Genomic DNA, 13065 nt, shown 5'->3' on the forward strand with positions numbered 1-13065 from the left:
GAGCGTGTGCGCGTGCACCCTGCGCGTGTATGCATGCATGCATGCATGTGTGGCGTGTCCGTGCGTGCACCCTGTGTGTGCTTGCGTGCTCGGCGTGTGTGTGCACGCAGGGTCTGCGCGCACGGCGTGATCTGTGCGCGCATGGTTTTTGCACGGTTGTGTCGGTGTGTGCGCGTGCAGGGTGCATCTGTGCATGCGGGTGTGTGCAAACGGCGTATCAGTGTGTGCCCGCGGTCTCTGCGCTGTCTGGGCACGTATGGTATCTATATGTGTGTGTGTGTGTGGGGGGGTGTCTGCACGGTGCGCCTCTGTATGCACAGCGTGTGCGTGCGTGGTTGGTGTGCACGGTGTTATCGGTGCGTGCACGCGGGGCGTGTGTTCACGTTTGCATGGTCTCCGTGCAAAGGTGTGTCTGCGTCTGCACGGTGAGCGTGTATGCATGTGTGCATGCTCTGCGTGCACCGTGCCTCTGTGCGTGGAGAGGGTGCGTGTGCATGGGGTTTGAGCGTGCATGCACGGTCTGCACGCGCACGGTGCCTGCACAGGCAGTGTGTGTGCTTGTTTGTGGTGTATCTGGGGTGCACGGCGTGTGTGTGCACAGTGTCTGTGTGCACAATGCACGTTTGCGTGCACGGTGCGTCTGTGTGTGCACAGCGCGGTGTGCAAGCTCTCCCTGGGGGTGCATGTGTCATGGAGAACTGCAAGCCGAAAGGCTGAGGCTCAGACGGAGACAGGTTCTGCAGGAGGTGAGAAACGGGGCGATAACGGGGATGGGGGGACACAGCGTGGGGGAGCTGGCACCCCGTGTCGTCCCCCTTGCTGGGGCGGTGTGTGCCCGGGGCTGCTGGCGGGGGGGGCGGGGGGCCCCGCTCCATTGTGCAGGAGGAGGAGGAGGAGGAAGAGGAAGGAGACATGACGGGAAAGAGCACCGGGCTCTGCAAACCAGCGGAGCCCCGCTTGCCCACCCGTGGGATGAACATGGGTGCCGTGGCCTGGCACTGGCTGGGCAAAGGCTCTTTTCTGGCCGTGCATCCTGCTTCTCTCTGAATGTCAGCTCAGGAAAACACCTCAGCCCGCTGGGAAGCAACGCTCTTCAGCTGAAAGGATTTTCCGCCGAGGCTTGTTTTTACTTTTTATCTCCAACGAGGCAACATTTACAATGAAAACAACTCCAAAGGGCCCGGAATGAGTTAAAATTGCACCGTGACATATCTGTGAGTGCTGGGTCCACAAGCGCCGTCACTTAAGTGTTTCTTGTGGAAAAGGAGCTTGCTCCCCCTTTGTGCGCCGAGGGGGCTGTGTGTGGTTTGGGGGGGCTGGTTTTGGGCAGCGGCCGGCAGTCCTCCCCGCGGTGGGTGCATAAATGTTTATTTAAGAATTATATGTCCAGCTGTAAAGAGAAAATTTCTTAGAGACTGTCCAAATTCTGGGGCAGGTGTTGTGCTGGAAATTATAGTTCAGTTATAATTCAGTCCTTTGTGTTATAATTCAATTAAGATGCTGGTAAAAATACAGAGATGCAAAGTAAAATCGTATCTCTGAACAACAGCATGAAATCAATTTTTGCCTCACTTTGCTATTTATTTTTAGGATTTTAAGGCTTTCCAAATGCGCTAGGTTTTGTTTGCCTAAGTTCCATAGATCTGGAGGGATGGTCCTTCCAGTTAGTTGATTCTCATTTCACAATTGAGTTACTGAATGTAAAAATAATCCCTGTACGGTCTCGGGAGGGGGAGGAGAACACGGCCGTATGCTGGTGGGAGACGCGGAGGGGCTCTGACCTGGCTGCTATCGCTGTTCATCGCTGTGGAGCGCAGTTCCTTTCACGATTAGCTGACTCGCGTGTCGCTGCTCCCTTCGGTGCCCCAGCCCTGGAAAGGTTTTTTTGTGGAGGTACAATAGTAGGGATTTCTCTCTTTTTTTTTTTTTTTGGTAATGGCTGGCATAACCATGTTCTGAACTCACTGAAGGTTTTCCTGCGATGTTGTGGTGGTCGTGAACAGGGATGTCCTGCTTGCGGCGCGTGTCGATGCTGCTAATGCACTTGATGTTTGTTTTTCTACACCATGGTGCCAGCCTCTGGCACCTTCAGTTCCGTTTCCGTGACAATTTTGAGCATTGGGTGTGATTTAAAAGGCAGTGGGGTCCTTTGCATATCTCTGCTGATGTGGCCTTAATAAAGAAGGCAAGGATTTTCTAGGATTCCCATGGACAAACATAATCTGCTGCAGAAGGTAAAAATCAGGACAAACATCGTGCTCCTTACCTTTAGAACTTAATTAGAGCCTTATGAAATGGAGAGAATGACGGCTTTTTTCCTCACATAAATGCATTAATTGTTTCTTGTACCGGTTTAGATTAGAAGAACAGGGATTACCTGTGTTTTCTTCTGATCTCACAATTGCAATTTAAACCGAATTCATATCAGAAGCAACGCATTTGATGGGAAGGCAGCAGCCTCTCTCTCGGGCAGTCCTGGCCCGGGCGAGGGGAGGAGGGATTCTTCTCAGCCCGTTTCAACACACCGTATGCTCCCAATGGCTAAAAACGCTTTAGACAATGATTATCCAGATCTACATCTTCTGTCTCCGGTAACGCGCTGCCGACTGCCCTCGTGCTCTGCATGAGCGGCCGCGATATTTTTCACTTGACAGCGTTTGATTTTTTGGAAAGCGGTAAAACATATCTATTCTGACGCCCCATTTGCTGCTTGCGGAGCAAATATTTGAATTGATGGGAGGTAGGCTGGTAGGTACGTGGCTTCTCTAGTAAGCAACCACGTTTACAAATTCATTCATCAGCGAGCAAAGTGTTGCTGTGCCGGGGTAGCTTGCAGGCTTCCAGCCACGGGATGTTGGGATGCTCCGTGTGCTTTGATATGTTGATGGGTGGATGATGATATGTTGATGGGTGGATGATGATATGTTGAATGCAGCATATAACATGCTGGAATAAAATTGTCTGTACAGAAGTGTTGCTGAGGGAAGGCAGTGACTCTATGCTGGGTTTTCACCAGGAGTTACTTAGTATCTCAAAGGAATCTTGGATTTTTGGTGTCAGTGAGTAAACCTCCGGCTCTTTATCCTCGGGGAAGTTTGTGGAGGTGTTGGTTGTGTGTCCACAGCACCTGGCCAGGAGTTTCTCATCAAACACCTTTCCTTGACGGATTACCTGTGTTTTCTTCTGATCTCACAATTGCAATTTAAACCGAATTCATATCAGAAGCAACGCATTTGATGGGAAGGCAGCAGCCTCTCTCTCGGGCAGTCCTGGCCCGGGCGAGGGGAGGAGGGATTCTTCTCAGCCCGTTTCAACACACCGTATGCTCCCAATGGCTAAAAACGCTTTAGACAATGATTATCCAGATCTACATCTTCTGTCTCCGGTAACGCGCTGCCGACTGCCCTCGTGCTCTGCATGAGCGGCCGCGATATTTTTCACTTGACAGCGTTTGATTTTTTGGAAAGCGGTAAAACATATCTATTCTGACGCCCCATTTGCTGCTTGCGGAGCAAATATTTGAATTGATGGGAGGTAGGCTGGTAGGTACGTGGCTTCTCTAGTAAGCAACCACGTTTACAAATTCATTCATCAGCGAGCAAAGTGTTGCTGTGCCGGGGTAGCTTGCAGGCTTCCAGCCACGGGATGTTGGGATGCTCCGTGTGCTTTGATATGTTGATGGGTGGATGATGATATGTTGATGGGTAGATGATGATATGTTGATGGGTGGATGGTGGTGCCGGGAATGCAGCATATAACATGCTGGAATAAAATTGTCTGTACAGAAGTGTTGCTGAGGGAAGGCAGTGACTCTATGCTGGGTTTTCACCAGGAGTTACTTAGTATCTCAAAGGAATCTTGGATTTTTGGTGTCAGTGAGTAAACCTCCGGCTCTTTATCCTCGGGGAAGTTTGTGGAGGTGTTGGTTGTGTGTCCACAGCACCTGGCCAGGAGTTTCTCATCAAACACCTTTCCTTGACGGATTCTCTAATGAGGGGTTTTTGGGGGGACCTTGACAGTACCTGTCCTGCTGCGAGCGGGTTTTTTTTCAGCCACTTACTGCCACATTGCATCTGTCTCTTGCAAAGAGCCCAAGAAGTCGGTGCAACTCGGAGATGCTGTGGATGGGGAGAGCTCTGGGCTCTCTCTGGGTGTCCAGGCCAGGGCATTGCCTGGAATGGAGAAACCCGGTGGGTGTGGGAGGCAGAGCGTATGCTTCCCACCCTGCTGCAGGTGGAGGTGTGCACGGCTCTGTGGATGGGGAGCTCGGGCTGGGTTGTATTTGGGTGCTCCACCGGGTTTGCCTGGGCTTGCTCTGCTTGCTGAAGCTGCTTTGGCCTTCATGGTAACAAGCAGTGATGAATCAGAGATGTTGCTTTAATAAGGTAGTCTTTGAGGGGGCCTGCAGTAGTCCCGTGGATGCAAATTGTTTCCTCTCATAAACTTTATTTTGGGTTTTTTAAACTCTACTGCTGATCTTCTTGTCCCTAACGGCAGTTCACCCCTGTGCAACTTTTCTGGAGCATTAGGAAATGGCAGATATTCAGACTTGGAGCTGTGTTTCGTTGCTGTCGTGCATCTCTCTGGGGAAGCTCGACGTGAAGCTTTGCATCTTGAGTGGAAATTGCACTCTGGGCTTGGTGATCTTTTGCAATGATTGTTCTGCTTTCTTGGTGCTTGGCTTTTGCTGTAATCTTGTGTAGATTAAGCAGGCGGCTATACGTAAAGATTTCACCTTATACTTCTCATCTGCTGCGCTGTTTTGATCAGTGCTGCGGTTCCTTAAGTTGCAAAGAACTGTAGGATACAGCATAGCAGGGATTTATCTTTGTCCATCAGATGGATTAGGTAGGAATGTTCATGGCTTGTACTTAATCCAGATTAATATTATTAGTTTCTTTACATTCAGTCGGTTGTTTACACTTGTTTACGCTTGTTTTCTGTTTATGTGAATTTTTGCTTGTGTAATGCTGCTAACATGATGTATTAAAAGCAAATACTTTTAATTTGTCGGCATAGATGGACTAAATCTCCTTTTTGTTAAATGAAGCAGTTCCACAGAGAGGAAAATTGTGTGGGGCTTGGGATGTGTGTTTCAAGCGCTCGTACTCTTCCAGGGCATGCTCCTCCAGACCCCACTGCTATTCTGATACGGGCTTTTTAAACAAATTCCCATGCCAGCTTGCTTTAGGCGGTGGTGCTCAGAGCAAGCGTCTGCAGCAGTGACTTACAATTTATAATTTATTAAGTTGCACAGCACTTGAACTCTGGCGCTTTTGGAGGGGACCGAGCCTTTTGTATCTTCCTGATCTTCACGCAGAGCCTGGAAGACACAGGAGGAAGAGCAGCTCCGGGGAGTGTTTTTGCTTGCAGTGTGTTTCTGGTAGTGGGAGAGCTGCGTGGCTGGCCGGTCGTGTGCTCTGGCCGTGGCCATGGCCATCACATTGTGTTCTTCCCTCCCACACCTGTATTTTTGGCGAGCGGTTCCTTCTGTCTGTTGATGAGGGTGGGTGCCATGGGATGTCAGCTGGGCTCTCTGGCAGGTTCACACCACGATAATGTCCTCCGTGGCCACCCGAGGAAGCCAGCAGCCCGGGCTCAGGGAGGAGCCTTTGCTTTGCTTGAACCATGGTCCTTCTTCCAGGGATTGGGTCAGCCTGAGTTGTAACCGCAGCAAAATGCACCGTGGACAGAGCCCTGCGGATGGCGGCACGGTTTGGAAGCAGCAGGAGGAGATTTGGGCTAGTTAGCTGTTTCTATGAAAACCACAATTCCTTTGAACCCGCGAGTCACCAGTTGTAGGCTGATTATTTCCCCCCCTTCCCCGCCCTACGTAATGCGTGTGTGTGAGAGAGATAATTAAAAGCTTTTAGTTAAATAAATAACTAAGCCGCTCACGCGGCTTTATAGCAGAATTGCAGAGTCAAACACTTGGAGGTGGAAGATGGCGTGTGCTGCTGCTGGTCCCACAGCATCTCCTCCACCGTTTTCTGCGAGCGCGGTCTCAGTGTGTGTTTGCATACAGGCTTTTCCCCCGCAGGGCTTGCGTATCGCTAAATATAAGAGAAAGCTGCCCGCTAAGTGGGAACAGTCCCGTCGCATTGTGTACGGGGCCCCGGGCTGTATTTATGTCCCGCTATTCAATCTCTGCTCCAAAGACAGGATTAATAATTCCCGCCCGGGTTCATCTGCGATGCCTGTGTGTGCAAATGCATCAAAAGCGTGAGCTGGTCTTTGCAATTCGCTTGTGAGATGGGGCTGGATGCTTTGGGACAGGTAATGGTAATAAAGCTTGAAGGGCCGTTTGGTTTTATCCCTCAGACGCGGAGCATGGTAGAACATTTTATATTCAAGCCCGGGTTTCTGCCTCTGTGAGCTGCCCGCAGTGCCTCAAGCCAGGCACTTGGAAAATGAGAAACATGCAGCGGGGGACCATTCCTGGGGAGTTTTAAGAGTTGTTTGTCATTGGGCAGGGGCTGGTTCATGGAAGGGTGAAAATCTTTCAGGTCTAGCTTCAGCTGCTGTAGCTAGGAAATGTTTCTCCCCCTCCAACCCTGCCTTGCCTTCCAGGTCGTGAAACAAATGATAAGAGGGGCCCTAAAACCAAATATCCCTGATTTCTCCTCTAAACGCAGGGGCCGGAGGTGAGCAGGATGCCCCAGGGCTTTACGGGAAGATGCAAATTTTAAGAGGTGTAGAGGCAGCTCAGAGTGACAGTCTGACAAAAAAACCCCTTTTGGATCCCCAAACAAAACCTGTTACTCTGTCTTAAATACTGGATTCTGTATGCACGTGGTTTCCTCGTCCTGCTTGTGGCGTCATCTTGATGTGCACATCAGTTGTTAGGGACAGGAGCTGGTGGGACCCTACAGGGATGCAGCCCCTTGGGTGGACGGGGGGGGGAGAGCGGTGGCGAGCTGTAATCCCCCCCGGGCCAGGGAGCCCTCTGGTTCCTCATATAAATGAAAACACAGCTGTTTGTTTTGTCCGAAAAGGCTTAATATCCAGCATTAGGCCAAAGTTTTCTGTCCTAGGCTTTTGCAACTGTTGGCTTGGCAGCGATTGATGTGCAAGATGGAAATCATGTGTTTAAATTGTGCGGGGGGGGGTTGTTGGTGTTAAGTCAAAAGAAATGCCACCTGACCGACATCTCCGTTCCTCTTGCATGAGCACGTGCAAGTGTGTAGAGGCAGTAAGAAGGTTGTCTTCAAGATAAGTGTGCCCTGACATGGACAGAAGGCAGAGGATGTGTTCCCAGGGTTCCTGGAGGAGGAAGAGGTCACATCCCACACAAGAAAACAGCATTTTTAGGATCCTCAGTAGCAAGTATTCGAATTTGAGCAGTGAGGGACCAGGTGGGGAGAGTACCAAGCACTGCTCCCGTTTCCATCCATCCCTCCCAGGGATGTCCCTCCGTCCCTCCCGGGGATGTCCCTTCCCAAGGATGTCACTCCATCCGTCCTTCTCGGGGAGGACCGGCACTGCCCCCGTGCCACTCCATCCCTCCTGGGGATGTCCCTCCATCCCTCCCAGGGCTGGTGCTGGCGGTCACTGACGATACTGCTGCTTTTTTGTCTCTAACTGCTGACTTGAAAGCGAGTCTGCATGGTGAGAAGCTAGTGAAACTCTTGGTGAATAAGCCCATTCAATAGCAATACTATAAAATTGACGTGTGGGCTGCCTGGTACGGCTGCTGGAATAACTTCCACCTGGGTAGAAGTTGGAAATGTTTGGGGCTTGGGGAGGAGTCCAGACGCAGAGAAAACGACTGTTTTCAGCTGTTTGTTGTACATAGCTCTAGTCCAGAGGGTTTAAGGACCCCCATGCTTTCTCGGAGAGGGGCAACAGCTAGGAAGAGAAACTGATTTGGGAGGGGAAAAAGCTCAGGCTAAATATATGTTGTTTTTCTGTTGATTTTCATGTGCAGCCAGGCCTCCTGGGGTGTTTGAACGTGATGGAAAAGAGCTCTTGCAGGTGCACGGGTTTGCTGAGTTAATTACACAGATCGGCCGACTTCATTCTTCTGGAGTTTCTGAAAAATAATGTTGTAGAGGATGGGCGCAGGACCCTGGAGAAGAGGGTTTATCTGTGGTGAAGCCAGGAGGAGCAACGGGGGCGATTGCATCAACATGGGAAGGGCGTGCTGCTGATAGCACGGGGAAATGGCCACGTGCTGGATTCCTCTGACTTCAGCAGCGTCTGATACCATTTCCAGCCTGATTCATTAGAGGAAATAGTTTCTTTAGACGTCTTGTTGAGTTTGTTGTTGTTGTTGTTGTAACTGCTGCTTCTGTTATTTCCCTCCTGCCTACCTAGATTCTGTCTTCAAAAAGCACTTCCTTTGTTTATGGGCAGCAGTATCTGTGTTGTTTGCTCCTGCCTGTCTGTGCGCTTCCCTTCCTTCCCCCAGGAAACGGTGGAAAAAAGCTGGAGTTGGCCGATGAGGTCGGAGCAGCATCTTGCCCGGCCCGATGCAGGGATCGCAGCCCTGCCCCTCTCTGCAGCGTGGTTTTGGGATGCTTCGCCCCACGTTAGAAACCGTAAGAAGAACCCAAGGCACTGGCAGTGTCCCAGTGTGTTTGTCTCAAAGAATAACCTTCTTCCCCCTGCTTGCATGCTGGAGCAAATTTTTTTCTATTTTACTTTGCTTCTGGAGTGAGATGCTTTGAGTAGCAGGTGTCTCCCATCCCCACAGTTTTGGGGCACCGATGCAGAAAATATTCCGCTTCTCGGTTGCATTCAGGTACCCTCGATCTCCGCCTGCAAACGCCCGGCTGAACAGCATCTCGGATGCTGGTAGGGAAACCAGCCCTGGCATGGGCAGTGTTACTGGCTTCGTATTTTGCAGCTGCTGCTCTTGGCTTATTGCAAAATGATGATTGACTCTCTTCATCTGACCTGATGATGACAAATGGCGATATTCCTTTTGTAAAGATGTAGTTTATTAAAAAAGGAGCTCCCACTGCATGATGAATAGAGAGGGAGAGCTCGGGGAAACTGAATCTATTAGTGTTATGTGCCCGTGTGCCTCCAGAGGCAGGAATGGGACTAGATAATGAACATGAGAGACGACTTCAGCAAAGCAAGGAGGCTTGCAATTACAGGGAAATTTGGTATTTCACTGTGACGCTTTTCTCGCAGCTTTATTTCTTTCTATAACTGTACTAGACTCTCCAGCATCAATATTGCCTCATTATTACACTGGCAGGGTTGTTCAGGCTGGGTTTGATCCACTCAGTGCTAATCGTAGAATCATAGAATCGTCTAGGTTGGAAAAGACCTTTAAGATCATCAAGCCCAACCGTTAACCTAGCACTGCCATCCCACCACTAAACCATGGCCCTAATCGCAGAAGAGGCAGGCTATCTAGTAATGCAAATACAGTGGGCTTCAACTTTTTTTCTCTTTTTTTTTTTTTTTTTTGGAGGTAGATGCACAGCTGCATCTCTGCCAGCCATTAGATTCATTGCAAACACAGGTGAAGCGAGCAGCAGGGCCGATGTAGGGAGACCTGCCAGCACCCCGTGCCCGGAGATCCATCACGCACAAGTTCAGTAGGTCGGAAGGTTTGCGCAGAGCTAATCGGTGGCTTGGCGAGGTGCAAGCCTGATTAGGGGGTTAGCTTTGTTTGCTGTGCTAATGCTGCTGGTGGAAGTGGTTGCACATTAACTTTTTTTTTTTTTTTTTTTTTTTTTCATGATTTCTCATCGCAAACAGTTGTAAATCGCTCATGTGGTAGGAACAGATGCAGGAAGCCCTCAGCCCTGGTTTGGCTGTGCAGGGTACCACCTCCTGCCTGGGTCTTTCAAATTGAAAACAGAATTGTAAGGAAACAAAGAACTGTGCCCTTTTGATGCGTTATCATCAGCTGAAAATCTGTGGATAGATTGCGCTTGTTTTGGAGACGGTTTAACCTTCTGAAACTTCTGACTGGCAAAAAACCAAGTCGCGATTCGTTATACTGAAACTAAAGTTTAATTAATTGTAAGTTTTGTAACACTTCAGCTTTACCACTAGAAAAACATCTAAGGATAGGTGGAGAACATTTTTTTTTTTTTTTTTTTTTACTGAAAACATCTGTTGTAATAAACTTTTATCACAATCTAGCTGGGGGTGGAGAGGACGTAGGCTGAAGTTGCAGCCGCGCAACTCTGAAGTACGAGGTTTGTGGGTGAGTTGTTCCTGTGTACTTCAGGGGTCTGCTTGTTTTTCCCCGTGTTGAATGCCCTGATCCACTTCAGCAGAAACCCTCCCTGAGAAAATATTTTGAGAAGACATTTCTTTAAAACAAAAAACAAACGGAGAGAAGCACAAGCCTCTCTGTACTCTTTCAGTTGAAAAACATCACCAGAGCCTTTCTAGTGGAGCAATTTATGAAAACAGTGCAGAAATGCAGCCAACTGCACCCCACGACGTCGAGCGTCGTCTCAACATCCCTACGTAAGCGGAGGCCAGCAGTCGCTCGGTTTCTTCTCTCTGGAGGAAGCAGCAACTGGAGAACGTGCGGCTTTTGTCTGCTTTTCTGGGTTAATCTCCTTGCATTGCTTCCCCACCCATTTACTGTGGTTTTTGCCTGGTCACAAGGTGTTTCATGGGTGCAGCCAGTTCGGATGCTGCGAGTCAGAGATGTTTGGGAATGAGTCACTAGAGCTCAGGATGGGGCAAGTTTCTTGAAAACAACCTGGGCTTTGTACAAGCCTAAAATGAAAGGTCAACTCCAAGACACAAAAAGGTCCAGACCTCCTGGTGTTGGCAGCCATGAGCACTTTAATGGTTCTTTGGGAAATAATGCTTGTAATTTGTTGCTCTCTTTTTTGAGGAAAAAACTGTCTTTGTTGCTCTAAGCAGTGAATCATAATTTTTTTTTTAAATGCAAATTGGGGAAAAAAAACCAGCTTGGAGCAGTGCAGATATTTGATTTTTAAGTTGATAGTTTGTCATGCAAGTAATGAACCGGTGCGGTACCAGGTACGGCCCCTTATGGCTATGTAGGATTGCAGCGATCGTATACGTGATGTGCATTTACTGCGTGGGGAAATGGACGTGGCACTTGCATTTTAGTAGTAGGCCGACTGTCTTTTTGGTTAAATCCCTGTAAATGGGGATGTGTTTCATTTGAAATCCGAGATCCACCCATCTCTTGCTCATTAAACAAGCGTGTTTGGTATGTGCCACCTGCAATAAAAGCCTATGCAACCATTGCCTAATTCCTAATGGCATGAGCATGTTTATGGTTGCGTAGCATCTTCCTATTTTAAGCCATGCTACAAGTTGATTTTGCTGCTTAAAATGAACTCCTTTTGTAAACTAGCAGCTCACTGGGTGACCACTAATTGATTTAATTGCCGCTCTTAATATTAAATATATTGTGGATTAGAAAGGCGTGTTCTGCTGCCCCAAAGTATTTGACCGAAGCAGTCCCAGCTGTCCGTGAGTCGTCCATGTTCCCCATGTCCCCATGCAGGCACATCCCTGCTGGCAGCTCGTGCCACCACCGCATTCCCTGCTCGTGCTCCAGCAGGGTCTCCAAGCCCTGCTGCTGAGCAAACCTGCAACGAGGTGGGTTTTTCTCAAAAAGCTTCTGTTTGGGAAGGTAGGCAAGGGCTGGGAGCAGAAATGAAGCACAGGGAAGAGCTATTTACCTTTTTATTTTTCCACTTGTACATAGAAGCAGCCTAGCACTGACCTTCCCTGCTGTTGTCAGGAATAAGTTTTGCAGTGCTATTCGTGAAACACTCTGAAAGTGCACTGCACCATGCCAAGAGAAATGCACATTTGGGGAGAAAAAAATCTAATACCCAATTAAAAAATGAGTAGATAATTGTGGTAAAGAGGTATTTCCTTCTGGCATGTAGCTGTTTCACACAAGTAGCACTGGATCAGTCCTTTGTGCAATAGATGTCTATTTGTGGAAAGGAAGAAAAGAGATCAAAGTTTACGGAGTCTTTCTCAAAATCCGACAGAAGGATGTCTTGCACTGGGGTGATTATTAAATCTGAGCAATGCGAGTTGCAAAATAACTTCTTGCACCGTTGTCTGCAGATGCCAGTGTGTTTGTGAAGGCTTCGCAAGCTGCAAAGGGTCGTTCTGCGCCGTTTCCTGAGGCTCGCGCTGTGCTCCCTTGTCCCTGGGCTCTGCAACAGGGAGTTGTTTTGGGTTTTACCTCCCAGGTCGGGTGTTAACGCCTGACTGTGCTCAGTTCATGGTTTAAAATGCCCCGTGCTTGGAAGGAGGTGGTTTTCAGGCATTTCTCCTGTAGTCTGGGGAGTTTGGGGTCTCCATCCTCCTTTTTTTTTTTTTGAATGGTTTGCCAAAGGCACTTGCAACTTGCGTGAATTTATACAGCGCTGGCTGCTGATGGTGATGTATGCCCCACATCCCGGAGATTTCCAGGTTAACATCCTCAGTCCTGAACTCATGCTGTGTGTTGTTGAATCCCAAATAAATAAAACAGACATTTAGTGTGTGGATGCATGGGGGATCTGAGGGGCTGGCAGAGGCTGCTGCGATCTGGGCATTGAGGCTACGATGACCTCCTGCTCATCCGCTGTTTCACCAAACCTGCTTTTCTTGCTCAGGGCTGTTAGTCCACCAACGAGACCCGGAATCTCTTATTTCTTTTCCCAGAGGAGAGGCTGGTCCTGGATGCTGGCAGGTTTGAAGCAGTGCCTCCAACTCTGTGCAGCACAGCCAGCAGCAACCTCGTGCGCAGGGAACACTGTAATTAATGTCGGCTCTTGAGCACCGAGTAATTGGGAGCAGTAATTGGATGGTAGCTTAAGAGTAGGAGCATGGTTAAATAAAACAAACAGGCTTGCAGTCGTAATGTCAGCAGGTAAAACGCCTGGGAAACAGCAAATCCACATGGCAATGATGTGCGCTGCAAGCATCCCCGAGCGAGGTCCGTGCTGAACGCAGGCGTGCTTCAAAGCAAACCCAGCAAAACCAAAATGTGCAGGCGCAGGGCAGGGGCAGGCTCCTCTCCTCCTCCCCGGGGTGCTGAAGAGGGGGACGCCACCCGGTAAGGCAGGGATTTTTTTAAAGCATCTTCCTCCCTTTGGAATA

The 13065-nt window shown here is 49.1% G+C and overlaps 1 protein-coding gene across 3 annotated transcripts in view; it reads left to right on the forward strand.

Annotated features, from left to right (window-relative positions):
• The window catches only part of EPB41 (erythrocyte membrane protein band 4.1), a 92250-nt gene that overhangs the window by 9984 nt on the left and 69201 nt on the right, over positions 1 to 13065 (forward strand). The window contains exon 1 of one of the 3 annotated variants that reach the window (XM_035901244.1): positions 9465 to 9558. The exons of the other annotated variants lie outside the window; for them this stretch is intronic. The gene's annotated coding sequence lies outside the window, so the exon portion shown is untranslated. Of the gene's footprint in view, positions 1 to 9464; positions 9559 to 13065 lie in introns of those variants that run through there. 3 annotated transcript variants of the gene reach the window in all.

This window comes from Egretta garzetta, unplaced genomic scaffold (assembly GCF_000687185.1).
Source record: "Egretta garzetta isolate BGI_Z169 unplaced genomic scaffold, ASM68718v1 scaffold368, whole genome shotgun sequence".
Classification (NCBI taxonomy): domain Eukaryota; kingdom Metazoa; phylum Chordata; class Aves; order Pelecaniformes; family Ardeidae; genus Egretta; species Egretta garzetta.